At 40.9% G+C, this 27,454-nt stretch overlaps 1 protein-coding gene across 12 annotated transcripts in view; it reads left to right on the forward strand.

Moving 5' to 3' along the window:
• STARD13 (StAR related lipid transfer domain containing 13) overlaps positions 1-27,454 on the forward strand; it is a 300,043-nt gene that overhangs the window by 200,777 nt on the left and 71,812 nt on the right. Inside the window, exon 1 of one of the 12 annotated variants that reach the window (XM_046909825.1) lies at positions 18,421-18,634. The exons of 10 other annotated variants lie outside the window; for them this stretch is intronic. The gene's annotated coding sequence lies outside the window, so the exon portion shown is untranslated. Of the gene's footprint in view, positions 1-18,420; positions 18,635-27,454 lie in introns of those variants that run through there. One more of the 12 variants, XM_015278527.4, reaches the window with a different exon arrangement.

Genomic DNA, 27,454 nt, shown 5'->3' on the forward strand with positions numbered 1-27,454 from the left:
AGGAGATCTTTACTTTTAGGTACGACCACACTGTGATAAAATTCTCTCCCAAACTTCTTTTTCAGATGAGTGAAACTGCTGTTGCTTGTTGTACAATAGCCAACGCTCTCATACCTTCTGTGGTTGTTTTTTGAATCCTCTCAGATCTTTTGAAATGAATGTCAAAGCTGTCCTCAGCATCCTTCCCTACTTTTTTTTTATTTCCCTGATGTATATTAAAGTTATTTTTTCCACATCGCTATTTCTCCACTCAAGCTTTTTTGGAACCATTGACTTCCAGGCTGCATTTGCCCAGTCTGCATTCCTGTTTCCTCTTCTCATATTTTTACATTACTTAATATTAATGTACATTTAAAGCAGAGTGCAGATCCTGCTTTTAGCTACACTGTTCTTACCATTTCTTACTGATCTACTATGATTTAATCCATCCCCACTTATCTTCAAAATACTCTTGCAATACCGGATTCACCTTGCGCACGTCTACCATGAAATGAATCACAATCGCAGCATCTTTTCGAAAGATGCAGTCACTCACCTGGAAAAGGAATGAGTTTTACTGCTGCAGGTTGGGGCTATTTGGCCGTATCTCTGGTGATGGAGAGCAGAAGAGAAGGTGCTGGAACATTACTGATTCTGGAGGAAAAAAAGTAATTTTGTTTCTAAGGAAAGCTAGCAAATCCCTTTGCAGTAGTGAAGGGGAAGGATGCTGTAATTTGAGCTTGGCAGTTGAGCAGTGCTGAAATGGAGGAGCAGGAAGCGCGAGGGCAGTTGAGTGGGACATGAGCAGCATGCACTGCCCATTTGCTGGGGCAGTAATATGTTGGGCTTATTGCTTAAAGTACTGATCCACAGTGATACTGCCTTGATACTGATTCTCTCTTATTTTCACTATGTTTTTAGTAACTCCCCAGAAAAATGGCACATTTAAAGTTGAAAATCTCACATATATTCCAGTCCCAGTCAACTTCTTGAAAATCCATTAAAGAGCAAATCACAGGCTTCTGCAAAGAGAGGCAGAAAAATCTTAAAAGCACTAAATTCAGCGATTTGGAATAAAGCTTAAAACAGACAACATCTGTTGTTTTCAATCCCATGGGATTTTCTGCTATTTTTTTTTTTCCAAATCCTGGCCCTTAAGGAAGAGCAGTGTCAGATTTAGAAAGGACGAAAAAATGGTGTATATAAAATTAGAAATGTGTCTGGAAATCTGAAATCCTTGAGTGGCTAAGCCAGCTCCAGATCCTTCTCTGCTGATGAACAGAGGTCCAAATACTGTGTGATCACAGCAGTTTTCAAATGGTCATTTTCCATTGGAACCTTGCAGTTATTATACCAGATGCCAAAATTACATTTTTTCTTGCTAATATTGTTACTATTTTGCATGCTTGTTCACCAGGACTATTAATGGTAGAGCTCTCTTTAAAGGAGATGTTGCTTACATGAGGTTGATAAAGAAGAAAAAGAACAGAAATGGTGAAGCTACCGAAACGCATGAAAAAATTCTCTTTTCAGATGACTGTTTCATTATCACATCCTATCTCGCCATTTTGTCTACAGTGCTACCTCAGATCATCACTGCAGCTATTGTGAAACTTTTTTTTACAACCTCCTAGGAAAATAAAACTATTCAGAATAGCTTGGTGGACTCATAGGGATGCCAGCTAAGCAGACTGGTGTAGTTACGCCATTCAAAAGCGAGTTTTATGCTGGTAATACATTTTATTTGCAGGGCCTGAGTAGTTGGTCATGAATCAACCAAGTGCTTACAGCACCAGCTTGTCATGGAGTATTCCTCTTAGATTTTTCTATGAAGCTGTCACCATATATTTAATTGTTATGGAATTGTTACAGAATATACAATACCATCAGCTAATAAAATAATTGTGGGATCACAAAACAATTCAGGCAAATGCACTGTTATTAGTGTATTTCTAGAAATATTCTTCTATAGTTTTTTTAATACTGAGTTTCAATTTATGAAGTACATTGCATTCCATAAAAAACAACTTGTGTAATCTTTTCTTTCTTAGTGGTTCGTAAGGCTTTGAAGCAGTTCTGCGGTACTGAGTCCAGGTACCAAAATCTTAACATGATGTTGTAGCTGACAGTGCAGGACTGTTAAAGTTTCCTAGGATTTCCAAGTTCAGTATTAAAAAAGGAATTGTAACCAAAAGGATTCTGCAAATGGCTACAACACTCAACAGTTCTGCAAAACAACTTTAGCACCTGCAGATTCCATAACAACAGGTAGGGGAAGTGTTTTTGCAGGGTAAGCTTGCCATATGTATCAGCTTATTTTTGTACATTGTGCCATGAAGCCAGAACATGGACTTGCTGAATTTTACAGTGACCTGGAAATGAACTGGCTTGCTATGCAGATTTTTGCTTTAAGAGGAGAGTGAAGTTGATTGCGCAATATAGACTAGAGCTTTTTTGTCATGGAATTGTAGAATCATAGAATGGCCTGGGTTGAATCATCTAGTTTCAACCCCCCTGCTATGTGCAGGGTTGCCAACCAGCAGACCAGGCTGCCCAGAGCCACATCCAGCCTGGTTTTGAATGTATCCAGGAATGGGGCATCCACAGCCTCCTTGGGCAACCTGTTCCATTGAGTCACCACCCTGTGTGTGAAAAACTTCCTCCTAAGTCTAATGAGCATGATATGATAAGCATATACCTGGAAATTTAAATTCTATCCTGTCTGCAAGTGCAAATTCATGTACCCACAGGTAATGTCAGGGGGTTTTTAGGGGCAGTCAGAGAAAGGAACATTAAATAAAAAATAGCAGTGCAGGAGCTTCATTGATTTCTCAGAGAAGGGTGGTACTCACATGGTATTAAGCTGATTCCATCCCACAAAGTGAAGGCAATAAGAGAGCTCTTATGGGTCAATAGTCAACATGGAGTAGTCAGTAAGTTCACAGAAATACTAGGTTAGGAACAGAGATGTGTAGGAGAGGAAACAGCAGCAGGCATTGCCAGAGATCTTCCTTAAGTCGCTGTTGAACCATGCATGGCTGTTTGGTTTCTTATTTGTTTCTAACTTCATTCCTTATTGGAAGCACTGTCATTCCAGGGGGCACTGTGGCAGGGCTTGGTATATTCAAAGCCATGAAATGCACAGAGGCTGAGGTGTAAATAAATATGACCTATGTCATTAATATGGAGAAAAAAGTGTATTATCACAAATACGCCTATGAAGTACTCAATACAGAAATGAATGTCATGTGTACAATCAGCTAAATCTCAGGATTTTATAACGCAGTTTCAAAGTCCTTGTGACTGAACACACCATCATGAGCGGCCTAGTTCACTTGTTCACTGCCAAAGCCAGATGAGTATGGTCAAAATAAGTAATACAGGACCAACACTGAGCAATGACAGGGCAAACCAAGTGTGTGTGTGCTCTGTTAGCCCTAGATCTAGAATGGAAGGATCTGTCAGAGTAAGTTGCATTGATCACCAGTCCTACCAAACCAACATCCCTTCCTCTGCTGAAAATACAATGGGCATACATTTTTTCCATCAGATATGCCTTATCTCTGTCATTAGTGCTGTTGTAGCCTTTTGGTTGATATTCAGAGCCCTTCTGCAGTTCAGAGTGCAGTTTTCTTCTAACTTAAAAGCTCGGTGAGTCAGGTGTTAATACTCTCCCTGTCAGCTGCCTTTGGGTCAGCACACAGAGTTCACTACTTGTTTACCCATTTGCAAAGACTTGTAAATTGGCAGTCACATTAACCTTAATCATCATTCACTATTCACAGTCCGGAGGTATCAGCTGGAAAGCTAAGTATATATGTCTCAGGGAAGGAGGTTTTGGAGGATGACTTCAGGGCCCTTGCAGGAGGTGACTGACCATTTGGAATTCAACTGTAGGACACATGCACAAAGAGCCACTTAACAAAACTCTTTGCTTAAGCCTCCCTTCTTCCCCCCGGTAGTTACATTCCTATTTGATTAAGAAAATGAGGTAAGAAACAGAAATGTAGGCTGAAAGGCATGTGGTCTTATGGAAGTCCTTCCATTTGTATAGACCCGCTATTACCTATAGCAGTAATAACTTGTATTTGCCCACAGTCTGCACTGAAGAGTATTTCATGCATACCTCTATAAAGCTGTTTTATAGAATCTTTACAAGCAACATGAGTATGGAAAGAATTCACAAGCTCTGGAATATGTCAGAGATTAATTTGTTAAAGCAACGTTTGGATGGCTATGTGTAACTTCAGATCTCTATTTCCATTCTCACTAATCTTGCTGCCACAGAATTGCAGTGGCACAAGGAAGGATTATCTTAATTCCTAGCTTTATTGATGATGCTAATATAATTATTTTATTAAGAATCTTATTATTTTAGCTTAGTTTTGACTGCTATAAGAGTTAAATATACCAGGAAAAATAACGGAATGAAACTGGAATAAAGCCTGTGACTCAGTTTATCAGCGACAACTTTATCTGAGTTTAAGCCACTTTCTATGGGATTCAATTCTAAGCCAGGCTCTGTGGCTATGTAGGATTTCTTTTTATGAATTTGGTATCATTTTGTCATTTGCAGCAGTCCTGTAAGTCTAGATTTAAGGTTCATTCACTGTGAGAACTGACCATCTGCTCTCAATAACTGTGAATTCACAAATTATTAAGTATTAACAAACTGTTTCTGTGTTCTTGCATGTCTCTACAATGCCTCAAGCAACTGTTCTTTCTTTAAATGGAAAAGACACGGCAGCTGTGGGATTCACAAGACATTGGTGCTTGTCTCTTGCTGCACTTCTGGCAGCGAACCGCAAAGTGCAAATAACTTTTCTAACTGCCTAATAACTGCAAACCTATTAAGCACGACTTCTGTGACACCAGACAGAAAAACAAAAGATTAGATTAAAGAGTATGTGAACACCTGTAGCTGCTCTCAGGGCTGCCTATTAAGTGGACCATGTTAGAAGTTAGCATTGCTTCTCCTTGAGCATCAATCAGAGAAGCTGTGTGATACCCAGCAGAGTTTGGGCCGGAAGCAGAGGAAAGGGACATCTGCCTCAAGCAATCCCTCTGCTGCATTTCAGAGCTTATCACCAGCTCCTTGTAAAGGTGGGGTGCAAAAAAACCAAAATCTCCATCCACATTGAGCTGTCCAAGTTGTATATTTAGGCACAAACTACCGCATCACTGGTTTCTTGTAAAACAGCTTTCAGAGGAAAAGAATCCTAGAATCATAGAACCACAAGATTGGAAAGGACGTACAAGATCATTTAGTCCAACCGTCCTCCCACTACCCTTTCTACCACAAGCTACTAAACCATGTCTCGTAGCTCCTCATCCAGATACCTCTTGAACACTGCCAGGACAGCGATTCCACCACCTCACTGGGCAGGCCATTCTACTGCCTGACCACTCTCTGAGAGAAAAAGTTTTTCCTTATGTCTAACCTAAACCTTCTCTGGTACATAGTGCAGCCATTTCCTCAGGTCCTGTTTGTTGCCTAGGAGAAGAGGCCAAATCCCCCCTCATCACAACCTCCCTTCAGGAAGTTGTAGGGTGCAATAAGGTCTTCTCTGAGCCTCCTCCAGACTAAACAATCCCAGCTCCCTCAGCCGTTCCTCATAAGATTTGTGCTCCAGACCCCTCACCAGTTTTGTTGCTCTTCTCTGGACACATTCCAGGGACTAAATGTCTTTCTTGTAGTGAGGGGCCCAAAGAAGTTTCACTTCTTGCATAATACCTTAATATTTTGAGGTGTCTACACACAAACCAGGAGAGACTTAAATCCACAGTCCCCAAATCTTTATATATTCTCTCTGTATATTTTTTAATAGAATGTTTGACCACAAGGTTGCCAAATACATGAGGACTTCTTCAAAGAAGAGAAATAAGTGAACATTTTCACTAAGGCCATTGGTTTTCATTGGGCTGCCTTGAAATTTCATTTTAGGAATACTGTGACATAGTTATGTTGTTTAATGATCTATTGCAAAAGCATGGAAAACACCACAGAGTTTTCAGAAGACACAAAAGTATTCAATTAATCCAGACAGCAGAAGATAAAGGGACTTAAATGGGCCATAATTAAGCTGGGTTTGTGAACAGCACAATGCCAGATTAAACTCAGTGTTGCTGAAAGCAGGGCAATCAATAACTGCAAAGAATAATCTGATCTACATTGACCCTTTGTCGGTTCCTAGATAACCTGCAACAAATTATGTTTCCAAAAAGACATTTAACTCTGATTTTCAGTGCTGAGCTTTGTAGGAGCCATGTTCTTTCGCTTTCCATGTACAAGTTCTGTTTTGATGCTTTCCCATTAGAGCACAGCTCTTCTGCAGCTGCTTTCATCTCCAATTTTTTGACACGTCTGCTGTGTCGCTCACTCACTCAGGGTATGATGTGTCCCCCCAGTGTGCTGGTTCACTCCCTTGACCAGCGGGTCCTGATCCATTCCCCTGTTTGCCTCCAGCCTGACTTGTGATGATAGTCCTGCCTCTGTCTGAGCCTCCCACCTCCACTGTGCTGATCCAGCTGAGTGTCTTCTCACCTCACCTTTCTCTCACACCAGCAGACATCTTCAGGATTCTTCCCAGCATGTCAGGCCTTCTCCCCATGCCTGTTTGTTGCTTTAGTTCTCCAGCAGACTCCCCTCGTTGAATCCCACTCACACTTGACATCCTTCTTGTTGACAGCTGCAGCCTGCCAGGCTCTGATGCAGTTCTGAAGGATACTAAAAAGGAAGAATTTATTTTAAAAGAGGCCCATTAAGTTTGACTACTCATTGTTTACACTGAGGAGCAGCCACCCGCCATTCAGCTGCCCCACACGCTCATCCCTGGCCTGCTCCAGCAAGTCCTCTGCTAGTCTCCTGTTCCACATGAGAGCAGCTGATTGCTCCCACCAGGCTGCCGGGGATGGGAGAGGTTTAGAGATTTTAATGCCCACAGGATTTTTAGGTTTCAGTGAGTTTTCCATTTCTCATTTCCTTTTTATTCGGTTCTGGTAATCTGGGTCAGGAAAGACATAAGTGCTTCACGGCCTCTAGTGGGCAACAGCCAGAGCTGCAGGAGTTTCCAGCCAGTAAATAAATCTATGGAAAACTTTTCATTTTAGCCAGTATACGATTTCCCTGGTTTCCTATGGTAGCAAGACTTACGAAAACACTCTTTTTGTGCAGTCTGTCTCTGCTTCCCACCCTCAGCAGCTCTCGGGCCTGTTGGCTGATTTCACCTAAGTTTGGGTGAATTTGCTGAGGTCTGAGAAACTGTTCCTTAGAGTTTTAAGGTGATAGATGTGCTTGAGTTGACGATAAACTTCTGTCACTCTTTCTAACACAAAGGTTGTGATTATGATACAACTTCACACAGCACAAAACGTTAAAACATCAGCACAGGAAAGAAGTTACAAGTACAAAAAAGAGCTGCTCAGAAAACGTCTGTGAATTAGGCTGGTTTGTTCATATGCTGCTGTAAGTCCTGACCCTTAATTATATTTGATAATTCGGTTGATGTAGGCTCAAAGAACATGATGTCTCTTCCATGGGCCTGCCAGATAATCCTGCTGGGAGTGGAGATGGAAGATGATTCAGGGTGTTGGTACTGCTCATATCACTCATATCATACTGCCGTTTTCTTCATTTACAAGTCTGTAAGGATGATTCAAAAAACCCACAGTTCTTACATTTTTTTCTTCTTTCTGCTTGCTCATTCAGACTTCTCTAACAGTGGTATTTAAAATATGACAAATACAAATGAAACTCATAGGTAAACTTTCTTTCAAAGATCATACAAGGTGTTCCCATATGATAAGAACGCCAGTGTGCATTTTCCTTCAACTGTGTATTTGTCTGAGGTAAGTCCTTTAAGTTTCTTAAAACAAAGAAAAACTTTCCTGAAAAGTGGTCTTATGTGACATCTTTTCTCCGTGTTTTTGCTTGGCTGTAATGAAGTGGAGAGAAGAAAACACAGTAGAACTATAGTAGGCTCACTTTGGGTTAATCCAAGAAAATAGGCAGTCCTTGGCATGAGCAAGGGGAAAGTGTATTGCCTCCTTTGGCACCTGTATCGCTTACTGTAGCATTTCATTTTCCCTTGAAGAACTCTTTTTCAAGTTGGATGTAGTATGCCTTGCTTTACTTAGAGCATCTGAGAATACTGCTTGAACATTCTGAATGGCTTTAGATTGAACTTATAGTAGGATGATCTCAGAGTGTCCCTGAAGTGGTATCTTATTGTAAAGACTTATTTTTCATCTGTTGCAAGCACTTGAAATGACAAAGTTACTGATAATGACTTTTCTGAGTTCATACTGTGAATGCCAAGCCTGCAAAGAAATGACTCACAGTGAACCATGCAGCATTGTTCTTGGGTGCGTAGTATCTTGCGAAGGACTTTTTCTGCCTTTTTTCCAAGAAATGATATTTGAGAACAAAACTGGAGTGTGGTCTTTTTGTGCCAGGATGTCTCTGTTGCCTTTTCTGTGAGAGGATGACAAGACTGTCATAGGCTTTTGGTCCACAAAAATGTGTCTAGCTGGGACTGTTAAAGGAGATGGTAGAATGATATGAATGAAATAAAATCTCATGGTCTCTGACTCTTCTGAAAAATCCCTTCTTTCTGTTTGGTTGTGTTTGGCTCTTCATTTCTATAATGAAGTAGTGTCCTCTGTTGGCTGCACCAGCTGTGATAGCCTCATGTGTCCCAGTAGTTTCCAAGATAACACACGTAAGCAAGATTCCTCAAGCAAGTCTTGCTTTGCAGGAAGCAACATTGGAAGAATCCATTCTTTTCTTTGCCCAAAGCTGCGTAATGTACTGCCAGTTTTTGTCTGATTTGTCTTTCTCCCTTCTGTAAGGTGCTCCGAATGATCTGGAAGACAACAGTAACAGACATAGGATTGGCAAAGCTTTTTGCGTATGTGTGTGCACTCATGCCTGTGATGAAAGAAAACAAATTTGTCGATAACGTAATTTACAAAAAAGCAAACTTTAGATCTTTGAGTTTCTGAAAGGTCAGGGAGACAACATTTCATGCCTCAAGTATGTTGAATTTTGCTTAACAAGGGTGTTTTCAAAAAGAATTTTAGAAAAGAATGATGCTGTAAAGTAATCACAAACCAGATTCATTTGCTCTCTTCAATCAGTGTGAATGTGGGAGAATCACAAACTCATTGGCACAGCTAGCATTGAGAATTTACATCCATTCTAATAAGTGCTTGTTCAAAATAAGCCTTTGATGTGTTGATTACAGCCTGTTAAGCTCCAAAGCAGTTGCTCAAATGAATTGTCATGTAAGCATTTTTTTTTTCTGCTGATGTTTGTGAGTAGTGAAGTAGGACAGTGCAGAAAAACTTTGCCTTTCTTCATTGCTTAGATACAGTCTTTACCTGTGATAAGTAACACTGTTCTGTTTTTCAACAAATTCCATCTTAAAATCTCCAGAAAATGCAGGACATTCTGCAACAGGTGAGGTAAGCCTTGTAGACTTGTTTGGAGGTGGATTTCTGCAGGAAGGCTGGAGGTCTTAGCTATACAGCTATGACTTGAAAATGTTGCCTTTTTGATAGAAGTAAAAGAAAGCTCTGGGACACTTGCTTTCTTTAAAGCTGACGGCTGCCTTACTATAACTAATAAGAAACTTGCAACAGGATAGCTGCTTTGAGCAGAGTTCTGCCTGTTTTCCTAACTATGGTTATGAATTTTTGCACAGAAATGCAAGAGTTGAATTGCTGTAGGGTTTTTAAAGCCTGGAGTACTTCACTCAATGCTTTTTCCACAAAGAGGCTTTCAGGCATTGGAAGCATCCTACAAATAATTAAAGCATTGCTGCATTTTGATGGTGCTTCTTACCTCTGCTCTGGAAATGTTTTTTGGTCAGATCTTAAGAAAATGATAAACAGAAACATGTAAACATTGAGATGCTGTTGTCTTACTGCATCTACCTTGATACCTCAAGTTCAACAAGACCAAGTATCGGGTCCTGCACTTTGGCCACAACAACCGCAGACAGTGCTACAGGCTTCAGGCAGAGTGGCTGGAACACTGTGTAGAGGAACGGAGATGGGGATATTGGTCAACAGCCAGATAAACATGAGCCAGCAGTGAGCCCAGGTGGCCAAGAAGACCGATGGCATCCTGTCATATCAGAAGTAGGGTTGCCAGCAGGAGCAGCATCTTTGTACTCAGCCCTGGTGAGGCTGCACCTTGAGTACTGTGTTCAGTTTTGGGCCCCTCACTACGTGAAAGACATCAAGGCTCTGAAGTGTGTTCAGAGAAGGACTAACGAAGCTGGTGAGGGATCTCGAGCCTTATGAGGAGAGGCTGAGGGAACTGGGATTGTTTAGTATGGAGAGGAGGCTCAGAGGTGACCTTATTGCCCTCTAAAACTACCTGAAGGGAGGTTTTTGTGAGCTGGGAGTCAGCCTCTTCTCTCATATAACAGCAATAGAATGAGAGGGAATGGCCTTAAGTTGCACGAGGGGAGATTCAGGTTGGATGTTAGGAAATACTTCTTTTAGAGAATGGTCAGGCGTAGAATGGGTTGCCCAGGGATTTGGTGGAGTCACCGTACTTGGAAGTGTTCAAGAAATGTTTAGATGTTGTATTAAAGGACACAATTTAGTGGGAAATACTGGTGATAGGTGAGCAGTTGAACTGGATGATCTTTGAGGTCTTTTCCAACCTTGATGATTCTATGATTCTGTAATTCCATATATTTTAAGTGGTTTCAGATCCTGTGTGCTCAGAAACAGACTGTTTGGAATCATAATAGTCTTATCAGATAAATTACGTGAAATAGTCATAGATCTGGCATTGAGATTTCGTGATAGAAAGACTATATTTAGGGCTGTAGTACACACAGTATGTTAATGACAGCTCCTGTGAGGTATGGAAAAAATTTCACCCTGGGCTGCGATCATACCTGATTTCAAAGACGTAAGCATTCAAGCTAGAGCAGCATTTGGAATGAGGCCCTTGAAGTGTTTTGCAGTACAGGATGTTTTCTTGGTGATTTACTGCTCTCCAAGTCAACTGTGATCTAGCACTTGGCTGGGTATTTAGGGAACACACTGTTTCCATAGGTATTAGTGCTTGAAACCATTAAGTGTTCCACACTTCTTCTACAAGAGCAGTAATTACATCCTGTCGGCAGAAATTTCTCCTGCTGTTTAATTTGGAAACCATATTCTTTTCTTCCATTCTTATATTGTTGTACAGCACTGCTGCAACCTACCAGTAGCTGCTACATTTTCTGCCCATGATGACAGCACTCTGACCCATGCTTGGGGGATGATAGGAGTGATGTCTCTCAGAATGACATTTTAGATGGTAGTTTGCTTGTGACTCAAGTCATTTTATGCTGTGCTTGACTTCAGAAATTTAACTTTTCCTTAAAGTAGCAGAAATAACTGTTGTAGCTCGTTTCACTGCAGGAGAGATCCTGAGTCAGCCCCTGAGCGCACTGGGTCTTGAGACAAATGCTGATGCTGAACTTTTCTCTCCTACTTTGTCCTTTTCAAGCCTTTTATGTACAGAAGGACATTAGCACTCCAGATGATTATTGTCTGTTAGTGATGTTTTTAATTACTTATTTTCAGGACATTTTGCTGAAAACAGGATTTTTTTCCTCCCCTGAAGCAAACCAGTGATTCACAATTTAATATAAACTTTTGTAAAAAGTTTGACTCATGCAACAATTCCAAGAATTTTTATTTCTGAGCTCTTTGAAGCATTTGATTGAACAACTGAAATATTTTGCTTTTTCTGTGCTTGAACTGGACCTCGTGTTAAAGTGGATTCGTATTATTCTAAGTACAGTAAGTAACACTTTGTGGCCCCTGGGTTTTATCATAGAAGTGTTGTCCCACAGGCTCATGTTATCAGAAGCAGATGTTGGGGCATAGTACAGGGCAGAGGATGCAAGAGTTCCAGGAACAGGGAGACAGGGAGGAGATGGCCCTAAATCGAGGGCAGTAGTGTTGGTCCTTGGGAAGGGAAATGCAAGGGCACAGGGCTTGCTGGAGTGTGTTTTATATCACCAGATGGGAGTCAGGGTGAGATTTATCACCTATTTTGACCCAAACTAAGCTGCTTTTGGCTCAGCTCTGAGAACTGCCTGTTTGCAGCAAGGCAGGTGGGTAGTTGAGCAGCCGTTCGGTGGTGTGATTGAGCAAATCAGGGAGATGCTGCTGGACTTTTGTAAGTGAGACTCAAGCTGTAGAGTTTTGACTTGAAAAACATTTATATTGGCTGTTAAAGGGAACACATGACACACAGATATGCCATGTAAACTATGGAGATTTTCCCGCAGGAGAAAGACACTGAGAAGCTACAAGAGTACAAAGTACAAATGAGGTAGATCTGCCTGAAAAATGAGTTAGGTAATACATATTTTGATCCTTTAAAGAATGTATTTTATGTAAAAATGCAGAAGCATATGGCTTTCTCATCAAGTGGAGATGATACAACTGTCCTATTTTACATAAGCACTGAAATCGTAAATCTCTGACAAATGGCTCAGGAGCCCTTTGAAAAAATGTCAGTTTTGGCTAAGAGAATGAAAACTGCCTAAGACAGTTTTTCACACCCAATGTATTATCATTGCAACTTTCAAATTCGTTTTTTTTTTTTTGATTTTGCCTTGAAATACCTATTTCAATGGAAAATTCCAAATACAACAACCTAGATACTGTTTTTCCTTTCCCCTTGTTCCCTGTCTTTTTTTGTTCAATGTGTATCAGTGTTATCTATGGATATACTCTCTCATATCTGTAGCTTTTCAGAATTTCATAATCTTTAGGAAAAAATATGAGTGTGTTTGTAGGAGAAATGTGAACTCTGATGAACATATTTTTTATTTTATTTGAAAGCAAAATGTTCCTGAGTTCAGGATTTCAGAGACCAGTTGTAAATCGAGGAGGTTTTGCAAGAACCACAGGCAGGAGACAGTGTTCTCTGATGTTGGGATTAAACCTAGAGCAGAAGGGAGAGGGCATCTTTGACTGCTCAAGGCCACAGCCTCTAGACCATAGAATCAAAGAATCATAGAATGGCTTGGGTTAGAAGGGACCTCAAGGATCATCAAGTTCCAATGCCCTGTCACAGACAGGGCTGCCAACCTCCAAATTTAATAGTATACCGTGAGTGTCCAACCTTTTGGCTGGCCAGGGCTGTACTGAATGAAAAGGCTGCATATAAAGTATATAATATAGTTCATGTATATTAGTAACAAAACTTACTTTCTTTTATTTATTTATTTTTTTATTCAAATGTAAAGTATAGAGAAAAAGTCATGAAGTCATGTCTATTAATGGCATCAAAGAAGCCATTTTTACAGTGACATATTTGTTTTCAACACCTCTAACAAAAACAGCAAATTGAGTCATATCTATACGTTCATGTATCACTGAAACATAAGGTTTGAAAATAGCAACTTTACTCTCCAATTTTTTTTCAATAGATTTTCCAGTTTCTTCAGTGTGCCTGGCTATATTCTGTTGAGACAAACTGGTTTTAGAAGAATCTTTTTTTAATCAAGATAAATTACATGCTTTCCAAACATTGCTTAATAAACTCCCCATCAGTAGATGGTTTAGATTTTTTTTCTATCACATTTGCTACCACATAACTAGCTTTTATAGTAGAGTCTGTTTGAGTTGTAACTTTAAAAATATACATATTGTTGATATGACAGACTTTTTTCCTCTATTTTATCTTTACAACATTTTCTTTGAAATACATAGAATTTGGCAGCACATTTTAGCATATAATGTGTTTTCAGTTATAATCTTTGAAAACTGACATGATTCCCGTGGAAATTAAGCATAGAACCATTTTATTTGTCTGGACACAAAAATACTCATCTGTTCATTTTTTCTTGAATGCTTCATCCATGATTTTTCTTTTTTTGTGGTTCTGTTTTCTTTCAAGACAACATTACTACTTTTCTGAAAGAGTGGTCAGGCACTGGAATGAGCTGCCCAGGGAGGTGGTGGAGTCACCGACCCTGGAGGTGTTCAAGGAATGTTTAGACATTGTGTTGAAGGACATGGTTTTGTGAGAACTATTGGTGATGGATTGGACTGGATGATCTTGTAGGTCTTCGCCAACCTTGGTGATCCTATGATTCTGTGATTAGGTAGGTTGAAATACTGTTCATTGCAGGGTAGTTGGACTAAGATGACCTTTAATGGTCCCTTCTGACTCTAAGGATTCTGTGATTCTGTTCTATGATTCTATGAAATATTCTTGGCCATCACTATGTTCTACTCAGCAAGTGGCACAAGCTACATGCTACATGTTATACGTGTGGGTTTCAATTCAACTGAATGTGTATGGTGGACATGAGAGTTAGAGCTTCTCTGTACCCTTTCTGTGTCCCGTTCTCAGCCCATACAATGCTGATGGCACACCAGCGTGTAGCTGTTGCTGAGGGCCGGGCCACTTGGTGGGGAAGAGCTGCTGCCATGATGACGCAGAGCAGGGGGCAGCCGCAATATGAGCCTGGCCAGGCTGCAAGCAGCACAGGTTGGATACACCTGCCCTAGACTCTGCCTGTCCTGGTAGCACAGAAAACCTCAAATTTTCTGCCAGCATCCTACAGGATTAGTTCAGGAGGAGCAATAATGAAGGACTGAAGGGAACCAGCTAACAGTAGGGCAGAGAGGAGCACCAACTGCCTATGTCCTCTGAGGTCAACCCAGCTGGCGGCTGCAGGGTAGTTATCAGCTACATGGCTGTGTGATTATGGGTCAGCAGCAGGAAATACCTGCTGTAATCTTGGGAGGCTGGCAGTTGAGAGCAGTGAAGAACAAAGGCCTACATGTGCTTGCAGATCAGAAGCTAATGGCAAGTCAATCACTAATGGAGCCTAACAAGGCAGCCCCCACCGCTGGCCTTGCTGCCAGTTCATTTCCACTGGAGGCCATGAGGCCCCAGCTGCAGCACAGCGTTCAGTTCCCTTTCCCCATGACCCAGCCCTGTTCAGCTCATATTGGTGCATTTGGAAAAGCTATTAGAAGGGAAATAGCTCGTTGAAGGAGATTAGAACAGTGGCTGTGTTTCAATCTCCTGTCCATGGGTAGAGGCTGCTCTCCTTGCCTGGAGCTGTAGGGTGAACACGGAAGATGGATACCAGCCTTTGAGCTGGAGGGCAGCACTGGCTGAAGAACAAAGTGTGTAGCTCAACCCTGAAGACATTTCAGCTTGGAATGGGTTTCTCAACTACCTGAAAAGCAAAGCAGGGAAGAGATGTCTGTCAGGAACTAAGCGAGCTGGCACAACATGAGTCCTCCTTGCAGGCTGGGCTTGGTCATCCTTCCAGCAGTGTCCTAGTACCTCCGGTTTCTTCTCAGGAGGCTCATAATCCTTTTTACTGCACTATAAGTAAATACACTGTAAAGTCAGAGTGCCTTTGAAGTATTAAAACCTTCCCACCTGACAGCCTTGTGGTAGAAGGTTCGGTGCATTAAATGTCAGCTTCCAAGAGTAATCCAGGGACAAGCAGGCATAGCTGCCCTCATTGCTCTGAGAAGAATCTTTTCTGTTTACAAGTTGCCTAGAAAGAAAATGGCAAATAACGTATTCCTCATCCTTCCTTCCAGTGCGGTTGTAGGGATCTGAAACTGTTTGTGAACTTGGTGTTTCAGAAGGGCCAGGAGGCCAAAGGACTTGGTCTTGAGATCTCCTGAGGTCCTTTTCCAACGTCAGTTACCCCAGGGCCATGTGATTTCTTGATTCAGCTTTCTAAAAACAAATCAGGGCAGACTTTCACCAGAGCTGTGGAGCTCTGCAGTTGCTCCTTCTGCCATAATTTTATCACAGGGGCTGCAAGCACTGAGTGCCTTTGGATGGACATGTAATTCTTTACAGAGGAACTCTTTCTGTTAAAGAGTTTTCTCTGATAGAAGCCTACTCAACAAAAAGTAGGTCCATGGTTCTTCTGTTGTCAGCAGGAGAGATTGTAGGTAAGCTGGCCCGAATGAAGATCTGTGTCTCACGGTATGTCTTACCAGCAGAAAGTTCAGTGAAGTCTGATCCGGTGTCCAGTCTCAGCAGACCTCATGACTAGCTCAAGGAGAGGGAGTAGTGAGGACTACAGTGTCTGTGAACAGTGGCAGGAGGGACTATCCTGCTGTCCTTCATCCCTGGATGATCTCTTGACCACCAAACTGTCTGAAACCAAACCCTGCAGCATGTTTTTTTCATGTTATTCAGGTGATGGTCTGTGTGCTGTGAGCGTTACTCCAGGCAGTAGACAAAATGCTCTCTCTCAGTCCAGTCCTTGGAGGATCCTCATCATGGGTTTATATAGTGCATGTTGCACTGTGGTATCAAGGCTTTAATCACCTCTTAAAACATTTGCTAGAGATTCAAAATTCTTTTATTATTCAAATGGCTACATACTACTGATTGGTCTCGTTTATGGTTTTTCAAGTACATTTTAAAGGTCAAACAAGTAATTTTAATCAGTCCCGTGTGTTTTGATAACTGATAAGTATTGAATGTACAGCAGCACGTGGAAAGAAAGATTAATTATGTTCGACCTTACATATTTGTATCAGGCACAGAGATGGTGCTTTTCCCTGCTCCTTTCACTCTCCATCATCAAGCTACTGACAAATCTGAGCCACAGCTGCTTGGATGAAGGCCCAGGACCCACATCGTATGGCTGCTAATTAAGAGAGTAGTAGCTACATCAGAGCCATGATGCCCTCAGCTAAGAGCATTGTTGGTTACTTATTCTACATGGCTTTCTTAGGCTTCCTGGCTAGTAACTGGGAATTTATCTGTTGTGATTGTTCTCAAATTCTTATGTGGAGGTTATAGAGAGCTTTCAGTTTACAACTGACCATCCTCAGTGACTGTGCAAAAATTTTTATCAAAGAAACTGAACTTATTTTCCTATTTCCCCAAATTGCAGTCACAGTCTAGGAGTGTGGTTTGAACTCAAATGCTGGACTGTCAGCCTCTGCAATGAGAACTGAAGGACCAACTGCATCTCTTACTGGGAGTGGTGGTACACACAGGGATGGGAGGCAGGGCTGATCGGCGTGGGCACTGAATAGATGAGATTGTTCAGCATAAGAAAAAAGAGGTTTAAATATGATAGAAGCCTGTGAAGTCATCTATCATGTGGAAAAACAGAACTTGTAAGAACTGTGGGGCATGTAATGAAATGGTTAGTGAGTAGGTGTAAGTAGGCAGTAGTAGTTTTCTTGTGCTTTTCCACTATAGTTTTAGAACATGCCATCAATGGGCACAATCAGCTTCAAAAGGGGCTGTATTCATTCACAGAAGATGGGTCTGCCGTAAGTACTAAGCACTGTAGTCCAACTCCAGCATCTCTCTGGTGAAATCCATGCATCCCTGACTGCTGGAAGCAGAGGCATAGCTGGGGGAAAGCCCCTCCTGGCACACCGTTATGTGCTTCTCCCTAAGCTGGTGTCCAAATGAGGCTGAAGGGCTTCGTCTTTACATCCGAGACTGCCATTCTCAGCTCATCTAGCCATGGGCAGCGGTCAGGAGACTCTGTGTGCCACAGGGTCATAGTAGTTGTTGTTAGGAGACTTTTCATCTTCGGTTGGAGGGCAGAGAGCCTTTCAGACCCTTCTAGCCAGGGTGCGGCTCTCACTCCAGAAAGAGCTGAGAGCCCCTGGGTTTTGCAGCCCATTCAGACTGGATCCAGATCTGCCCAGTAATTTTTAATTTCCACAGCACGGTTTCTTAAGAAGATCTGGAGGGTGGGGGATTAAAACAATTTGCAGTTTACAGAAGCAGCTTTGTTTTGCTCTGCTCATGGGAACAAAGTTCGCGGTGCTATTTTTATGGTACCACCTTGCTTTTATACTCTACGCTTTGTTAAACATGATAATGAGTTCAGTGCTGTGTAGAGTATTCAGTGCCGTGCAGAAAATAAAAGTATTTCCTGCTCACACTTCAAAAGAGCTGGCGTGGTAAAAGCTCTTTCAAGCTAAGGGCTGCTAGCCTAAACAGTGTGTATTCGGGGTTAGCCTGTCAAAAGCCCTATATTGTAAATGTAAATTTATCTTTGTAAGAATGACAAGCTCCTGTTCAAAGCAAAACATTATATAAAACAGTTCACCGAGGCAGTGTGTTTTACTATATTCCCCCTCTGGAACAGAGAGGAGTTTTGTGTTACATTAATCAGCTTCTGAGCCCTGAAGGTCACAATTATCTGGCCACTATTTTTCAGTATTAGCCATTTTAGTACATGATTAACTTTCATGTGTGCATCATTAAGATGAAGAATTGTTTTTGAAGTTTCAAATAGAGCAGCAGGTCTTAGCTGTAGTATTTGCCATACTTGCTCAGCCGCTATTAAAAGGGATGATTTATAGAAAATCCAGCTGTGAGTTTTCGTTTCTTCAAGAGCGGGAGGCGGGACTAGAAGCCAACCTAAAACCAGGCAGAGCATTGATCAGAGTAGAAATGATGTAGAGCACAGCTCCACAGACAACAGCTAAGCCTGGTGGAAGTATTAGCTGGCAGAGATAAGGAGGCGGAAGCAGCGCTCAGTGACAGAGGAGCCATCTGTCAGAAACTGAGCATCACATTTCAAGAAACCAGAAAATGAAGTACAGAAGAAAGTGATTTTGGTTCAAAGGTACAGTGAAGCCTAAGGATATCTATCTGCAGACAGTAAGTTTCTACACTGTGGCAGTACTGTTTGATACAGCAGCTAGTAGTGTTTGGAAGGGCTTTTTGGCTTTGAAAACAAATTTAAGTGTCTCCTTTATAAAACAGCTTTTGCTTAAAGTTCTTATTTATTTTTAAGATGTAAATAAGCTTATCTGTTTGAGGTGGCTTGCTTGAAAACTTGTAAACTAACTTTAAAACTGCTGGTGTCCACCAGTTGAGAGGCTGCTTTTGTTTAATAAGGTCATCTCCTGGCGAGGATAAGATTTGTTCCTAACCTTTCTGAAAAATATCATAGAAGAAAGACTGCTTTGGCCCCAGTTGTGAGGTGAAGAGGGGTAGGCAGGAGTATTCATTCTGGAAAAGGGAAAGGAGTTCCCACCCAAATAGATCTGAACTAACTGGAACTGCGGCATATAAACACCCTGGGGCTGTATTCTCCCCCTGCTTACGCTGATGTAAGGCAAGTTTAAGTCTACTGCAGTTAATAAAATTACTTCTGATTTAATTAAGGATAGAATTTGCTTGCACATTTCTTAATGATGAAAAAGCCCCGTGGTTCTTTCCAAAGTGCATTTAGTGTTAACAGATTATTAAGGACTTGCTTTAAAATACTTTTTTTATAAATGAATTGTAAACTCACATTGTGATGCATCTTTTTCATGTGTTTGTATCCTTCATTGAAACAAGCACCCAAGCCAGCATGAGAGATTGTAAGCAATCCTATTACTTTTTGTTAGCAAGTTCTCAGATAAGCTTTGCACTGCTCGTTGTTTCGCGTTCTTTTCATTCAGTGGCTGTTTTTGGGGTGATATGCTTTAATCCCAAAGGGTCTGTGAGGCTCCAGTTGGAAGTGAGAAGACAATGTTAGCTGTAGCAGATAGTGTGAAAGTCCTGTACAAGACCCCAGGCTGTGCTTTTAGCAATGAAGCAGTCGTCCTGCAAATTGTACTGAAAAACATACTCCTGTTGCAGCGATTTTAATGTGCGAGTTGCTGTGTGCTCGAAGCAGAAGCATTGGCTGTTGACTGAGGAAAAAGAAAAAAAAAAAAACCCGCTCACTATTATGGCCCAATATGGATGACAAAACACTGTAGCATGTGTGGGAAAATGGCTGCGGTCCAATGTCTGGAACCGTTTATCTTCTGGTAGAGTCTGGAAGATGACTGTTTTATGTATTTTACAGAAATCCCTGCTGATTGATTTCATTTACTTTAGGGGGAGGGGGCATGGTGACTGATGGTGGGGACAACTGGAAGTAAAAAAAAAACGCGTGGATTCTTTGCATTATCCTGACATCCTGTTCTGGTTAGAGTTGCTGGCACCTTAAAAGGAGACTGGACCATTGTGGACTGCCCCATGCTTCTCGCTGCTGTTTTTTCTTCTGCTCACAGTTGGAGTTTTGCTTCTTGTTTCTGGGTCTCAGCAAGTGAAAAGTTGCAGGCTGTGCTTACCACCACTGGCATCACCCTTTTCCTGACAGCACTGGGTACATTTGGGGAATTACTTGCAAAAGAGGAATGGACAGAACTTCATACGGGTCTCTGTAGCCTGACAGTAGTCTGGCCAACAGTGGGCAGTGTTATCGAAGGTGGAGGAAAGAATCTGTGACCAAAACTGAGATTTCCTGACAGTCGGGAAAAGTCTGTTTTCAACATGCAGGGCTTGCTGAAAAAGCTCATCCCACTTTGGCACATGACTTCTGTACGCTAGGCTGATGACAGAGTTTGTTGTTAGAATAAGCACAATTTTTCTTCTTTTTTCCTCTTTTTTTTTTTTTTAATTAAGAGATAAAACTGAAGTATGCTGTACGCTTTTGTCTTTACCTTACTGCTGTTTTTATGTGCACTCTTTCTGCCTGTCAGCCAAGGTGTTTGCCTTCAACTCAATTAGTCTTACATCATGGCATGACAGGCACTGTGCTTCTTATACGCCAGGCATATCTACAGACATTTACTTTCATACTGCAGGAAATTCATGTCAGCCTTTTAGTATAATGAAATAAGACGGAGAGGTAGCGTTTACTGGTCAATACACTGCTCCTGTAGTGGAGAAAAACAAAAATGGGAGGAAAATGGATTTTTCAGTTGACAATATGACTTCATTTTACACTCAGCGATCTCTTCACAGGGCCTTCTACTGATGGCTACAGTGCTATGTCCGCTGCAAGGTCACGCAGCAGAGCTGGAGAAAGGGAATGATACTGTCTCCATCCCATCACATCCAGTTTCCCATACATACCACTCAGTACAATCAAGACATTCTTCACTGACAGAGCAGGGAAGAAAGAAAGAAAGAAAAAATTCATATCTCACCCCAACAGCCAAGGAAGCTTCACATATTTATGAAATGTTTTCATCTGATTGATAGGAGTCATTAATCACTGTGCTTTAACAGTGTCCCAGGAATACACCCAGCATCATCCCTCTTCTGAACCCTGTCTTGTGTTGTTGTCCTGTGAAGTTTTTCAGCGTGCTGAGGTTCTCTGCTTTCACTGGTTACCAGGCAGTCTTGAGGTGTGCTCATTTTCTGTGTTTGTTAGGGATATGCTTATGGATATCAGACTTCTACAGAAAGAGTTGTTAAGCACTGGAATAGGCTGCCCAGGGAGGTGGTTGAGTCACCATCCCTGAATGTGCTTAAAAACTGTTTGGATGTGGTGCTCAGGGACATGATTTAGCAGAGGGTTGTTAGAGTTAGGGTAGTATGGTTGGGTTGTGGTTGGACTCAATCTTAAAGGTCTTTTCCAACCTGAGCAATTCTATGATTCTGTGCTATTAGAATCATGGACTGACTTGGGTTGCCAGGGACACATTTTGGTTATTCATTTACAGAACATCTTTTCATTAGAAGCCTCCCAGAGGGCTAGCCATTTTTGGTCTTGATCAAATGTGTTTGATTCTTTCCTGGTTTTGATAGATCTAGTCAGGGGAGCCAGTTGTTGAGTGGTTGACAGCTTGAGTTTGGGGTGAAGCTACCAATCCTTTTCTTTTTGGTGTGCTCATGAGCTGCCCTGTGACAGAGCAAATCTGGTGCTCCTGTGACTTCTTCAGACCTGCTGTTATCATGGAGTCCGTGAGGGAGAGCACCTTCTTCAGTGAGAAGACTCTTCATTGAGGTAGTGCTAGAAAACAGATCCAGTGTAAGCATGTGGTATATTGTTAATAAAACCCTATTAGATATATCTTCTCTCTCTAAGCTCATTAACTAAGATATTCCATTTTATCTGCTCACTTCCTGTTCTAGAGAAGCTGCATCTGATATGAACTTATATGTTACTTACTTCAATCATGCATTTGGCAGAAGGGAAGAAAAGCACATGCAAACTTGTTTTCTCATCCATTAGGACTGCATTTGCCAAGTAGTTCAGAGCCAGTCTGAGGACTGCCAGCCCTTGTCCCTTCCTCTTCTGTAGAGGTTTGTAGAGCTGTAAGTCACAGTATGTGTTTAGGCCCAGCCACATCTGCTACTGCCCCTATGGTCTTTGCACTTTGATTAGTCAGCTCATTAAGTCTCTTCCTTGCCTAGAAGCATCCTTCTTGTGGCTGCTGCAAAGGTGCCTTCCTGAGTAGGCTTCTTACACTGTCATTGCACCCTGTCCCACTCTTTGGTAAACTTCATCCTTTGTGCTTTGCAACGTAATATATGACAAGCATAGGGCAGGTTGTCGAACTACAGCTGTCTATTCTTTTCTTATCAGATGAAGCCAACATATTGTTAAAAAAAAAAGAAATCAGGTTTATATATTTTTAAAAGGGAGCTCTGCATGCTGTGGAACATTATAAAATACTTCACTGAATGTCTGTGCAGGACATACGGCAACATTAAGGCTGCTATGTACCAAATGAGGTTGGAGGGTGAGCCAACCAGAGGTGATGCATAAATGATTTACTTATTCATATATAACTCTAACCTAGAGTCACAAATTTTTGCTGTCCCATAAAAATGATGGCTTCATGTGACCCTTGGAAGCCTTCAGTATTAAGTGGCATTAAGTTGATGGCTACTTTTTTTGTACCTTCGGTGAAAAAATATGCATAAATCAAGAAGGATTTCCTTGTAATGTACTCATAATCCTCACAAGCAAAACTCCCACCCAAATCTAGTGATCAAGCATGGTTTCTTGAACTCAGCAGAAAGGTCACCTCATGAAAAACATGGTGGTATAATAGTCAGGCCACCCAGACAATTGTTTTTGGCTAGGACATTGCTTTAATTAAGCGATTGTAAAGTTAAAATAATAATAGGATTCTTATTTAATCAGATAAAAGGCAGGGGAGCCTACATTAAAATCTGTTTCCATCCATGAACACATCCAGATGATCTAAGATCAGTCTCTGTTTGAAGAACGTTTTTGCATGGAGGGACAGACAGGATGGGCTGAGGTTGAGGCCTGAATGTTCTGGGGTTTGTGTATTTAAATCTAATCCTTAGCATTGTTTTGTTCCTTAATTACCTCTGGTTTGTTGATTTATTGATGCCTTTGAAAGTAAGTAGACTCTCTAAAGCATAATCATACTGTGTCACGTAAAAGCTTCTATTGAATCTGTGCACGGTATGCACAAAAGGAAAGGATTTACTGAGGGGACTTTAGTGGAGATGATCTTATACATCAAGGTTAAAACAGAACTAACTGTCATTTAAAGCTGCAGTTAAGTTACTTGCAAATGACATTGAAGGTCATGTGAAAATGTTGATTAGGGTTGTCTCAGTTCTTGAAATCTGCCTAACAGCCAACAGTTTGGGCAGAAGGTGAATGGGAACCTGAAGTCTGAGGCTGGGACATCTTTAAAGAGCACTGCTGGGAGGAACAAAGCCTGAATTTACTGTTCTGCCTTTCATATTAGGGCGACCAGATTTGAGGGAATGGTTTAGTGAGCATGGTGGTGATGGGTTGATGGTTGGACTAGATTATCTTAGTGGTCTTTTCCAACCTTAATGATTATGTGATTCTATGACTTCGGGGAAAAATGGATTATGGTATGCTTTAGCATTTTAGCAGGCTCTGAACAGGGCTGAAAATTGTGAATTTCAGTCTTTTCCCAGCCATGAGCGTAAATGAAAAAAATCCCATCGTTGTCATACCAGGCTTAGTTTTTGGGAAACTTCTGGAGATTCTGCCTTGGCTTGCATTGATGGGTGGTTACTGAGCATCCCATGCCCCACATGGCCACCTCCAGACCTTGCTAGAGCTTCTTCGGGTACCCCAGTTTCTCCAGCAGACACTGTCCTCATGGCTTCCAACAACTGCCCTCCTACTGCCATTGGCTGCTGAAGACCCCAGAAAGCATCTCTGCTTGTTTTCTCTAGTAGAACAGAGTGCTCTTCCTTCCCCCTCTCTCTCCTGTGTCCCAGAAGGGATACATAGGGCAGGAAAATGGCCATCTCTTGTTGGAGATGAGGGATACAGTAAATTGTCCAGGAGATACTTTTTCATAACAGAGGTATATCCTTCCACCAGTGGCCAGTAACTTTTTTAGGCAGCCCTGTCATCCTGATTTGGTTGATAGGGTCATGTCCACAGATGACAGGAGCCATTTGGATATACAGGTAAAACAGTGTGGACCTCTCTTGTGTTTCTGAGGCAATGAATTCAAAATACAGATGTGTATTAATATTTAGTGCTTTGTACATTAAATCTCCATAGACCTGTAGAAACATGTCTAATTTATACATCCAAAGTAATAGAAAAGGTAATCACACATAATAGTCAGCCTTTTCATCACTTAACTCAGAGAGGAATGAAGACACTGTTTTGTTTGGACTGTAATTACTTATACATACCTGAAAATACCATTCCGTATTCCTTGTGAAAACGCCACAAGTTTGGTGTTATAAGAGCATTTCAGGCAACTGCATAATGAGTTAACTTCATTTTTTAACCAAACTGGAGATTAGGAGTCTGTCTCACATCTCACTGAGATATCTTCACTGCAGTTTTTCAGTGACTTCAGATGATAAGCCAAACTAGTTCATTTTAAAAATCTGTTTGAAAATTGTTATTCAGAAAATGGAGTCTTGAAAGCTCAATGCTGGTAACAAGCATTCAGGCAGACTTTTAAGACAGCAGTCAAATGCCCTTGTGGTTTACATTATTTATTTTTATTACTTTTATATAGTCCACCTGAGCTTTAAGACTGAATTCAGTAGACAGCTATAGCTCTGTCTTAATTCTTCAACCCTGGCTTTGATGGCATCCAAGCGAGGAAAGTATCTGCCAGCTCCATGTGGCTGAGCATACAGATGGGTGAAACATGTGCAGTAATTTAGAGAGCCACGAGGTCAGATCCTAAGAGTAATGAGCATTGTCAATGGTTTTTGCAACCAAGGACAAAAAGTTGTGAACATCATTGCTTGAAAATCTGGACTTTGTTTAGGTAGAACGGAAGGAAGTGCCTGTATACCAAAAACCTACATTTATGCTGAGAGGCTCTGGTAGGTAGGTTCAAAATAAGTTCCTGAACAATTCACACTAAATACAAAATCAGAGATTAGAAGGGGCTGTATGGTATCACCTGTAGTCATCCTCCATAGAATCTCGCTCTGTGGTGCATTCCACTCAGCCCAGTAGGATTATAACAGTTATTGAATAAGGCAGCAGAGTTAAGCCTCCAGGTTAAACACTGATAGGGGAAGAATTGTAAGTCTTGTGCAAAAAAAATCCCTTCTTAATTTACAGTCCTAGTACTGAGAATTTGTCCTTTGAGATCTGCATAATGGAATACATATAGAATCTTCAAATTCAAGCCTTTTAATATTGACAGTGCTCACGACTGATACTCTAACGCTTTGGTAGAGTTTTTTCCCCTTCCAGTTTTCATTGTTTTAAGTCACTTTAGTAGAGAGGATTAATTTTCATTGAAAGCGATTTTTTCCCAACATTTCCTTGTTTCCACTAAGAAAAGAACAAGAACAAAGGCAACCAAACAAAATACAACTTGTCTAAAATCTCATAAAAGCTCTTACACAAGAATTTATCAAGCCTGGGAAAATATGTGCTCTTTTGTGAAAACATATTTTTCCTTGAAGTCACTGCAAGATTGCAAAAGTTCACATAACATATTGGTATGTGTATGTGTTTATGTAAGACGGACCTCTGTATTTCACTTTCTGATGTCAGCGTTCCCTTGACAACTGTACTTTATTGATTAATAGAATGTATATAATTTGTTCCTAGCCACATCATCCTACAAATTCATTTTCTTTGGAGGTAGTGTTTATGTTTTCTTATTCTCTGAATAATTTTATTCTTCTGATATGAGAAATATTCTTTGGATCTTTCTGGAGGTGTTTCTGTGGCTGTACACAAAATCCAACAAAGTTTGTCAGATGCACTCTTACAAAGAAAGTTGTTAAATTATATATTATCTGCTGATATGTGCATTTATTATTAAAATTCTTTTACCATATCTTTTGAACTAGAATCTTACTTGTAGCTTCACTGATGAAGCAATTGGAGCTTCTGTCCATATAAATCCACTTATTTTTGCATTTCATCCAGAGATTTCAAATTCCCATTAGTAATACTTAATGGAATCTCTATGGACGAGTTATTATTATGGAATTATTTTACATCTAGATAAACTGAGAAATGGAAAGTTTGAAAGTTAGCTTCTGATCATAGTAAATCTGACGTGGTACTGAGAATAGCTCCTGAAAAGCCAGAAACTTTTACTATCCTAATCCATTTTAGGTTTTTCAGATCGAATAGTTAATTTCCTGCTAATACCAGTAGCGTTTCAAGAACCCTTTGTCCCATCACAAGTCCTATTGCTGTGATTGCCGAACGTATTTATGCAAAGTTGTGATTCTGACCTGAAGACCTTTCATCTTCATGTGAAAGTGGTCACAAGTGAGTGCCACAAGCAGTAGGGAAGAGGGTAGGAAGGAGGGGTACTATGTTCAAGTTCAGATGGTGCTGTTGCCTGATTACGTGCACAGTTTGAGACATCTACATTGTTAGTTATATCAAATATCCTCTTACGTTGGGCTTTGCCCTTTTCCCCCCATGTTTATTTGTTTTGTGGTTCATAATTAGCACGGCAGCAGAGAGCAGTCAGGGTTCTCAGATGGGATCAGACAAAGGAGCAACAGGGAGAGAACTGGGAAGACTGAGAAAAAGGGGGAGGAGAATTTCAAGTAGTGGATGAGAAAGTAATGGAAGTTTAGCCAGATGTTGATGTAAAAGCCGTCTTTTTAATGTAGAGCTGAAAGTGTAGCCATTCATTCCTACAATCCTAATATTAACAATTTACAAATTATAACAGTGACTGTATTGTATATGACACTCAGAGTGTAAATGATGGGAATGGGTTGTCAACGCACGTAAGAAAGCAAGTCTGAATATCTCTAGCACTTTCTTTAAATATAATAGTTCCTGACAATTAAATATGCCATTGGTTACTATCCAAATATTTATCTTCGGTTAAATTGCAAGAAGTCTGCAGTCAGAGAAAACCCACGCTCTTCTGTTCTATGTCTTAAAGATTAAATTATGTTCCACCTTTGAAAAAAACCCTTGGTTTCTGGTTCTATTCTGCCTTATTTTTGTGGATAACTTTGAGAAAAAGAAAGGGAAGAGAGTCTGCCATTGACAGCAAGCAGGGACAAAGGCGCTATTACTAGACTGTGGTTTTGAAAGCTGTTTACCGCACTAAGAGACCATAATGTCAAATCATGTTTTTAATCTTACGGATTAAAATGTTCAACAACAGGCCTTCCTAGCAACAAGGCTCCACCTAACACAGAGCCTCATTTTCTTGCAGGGATCCTGCAGTTTTACATGAATTTTCTGGGCCAATCTTTGGCAGCAACAGCACTAAT

The sequence above is a fragment of the Gallus gallus genome, chromosome 1 (genome assembly GCF_016699485.2).
Source record: "Gallus gallus isolate bGalGal1 chromosome 1, bGalGal1.mat.broiler.GRCg7b, whole genome shotgun sequence".
Taxonomy (NCBI): Eukaryota; Metazoa; Chordata; class Aves; order Galliformes; family Phasianidae; genus Gallus; species Gallus gallus.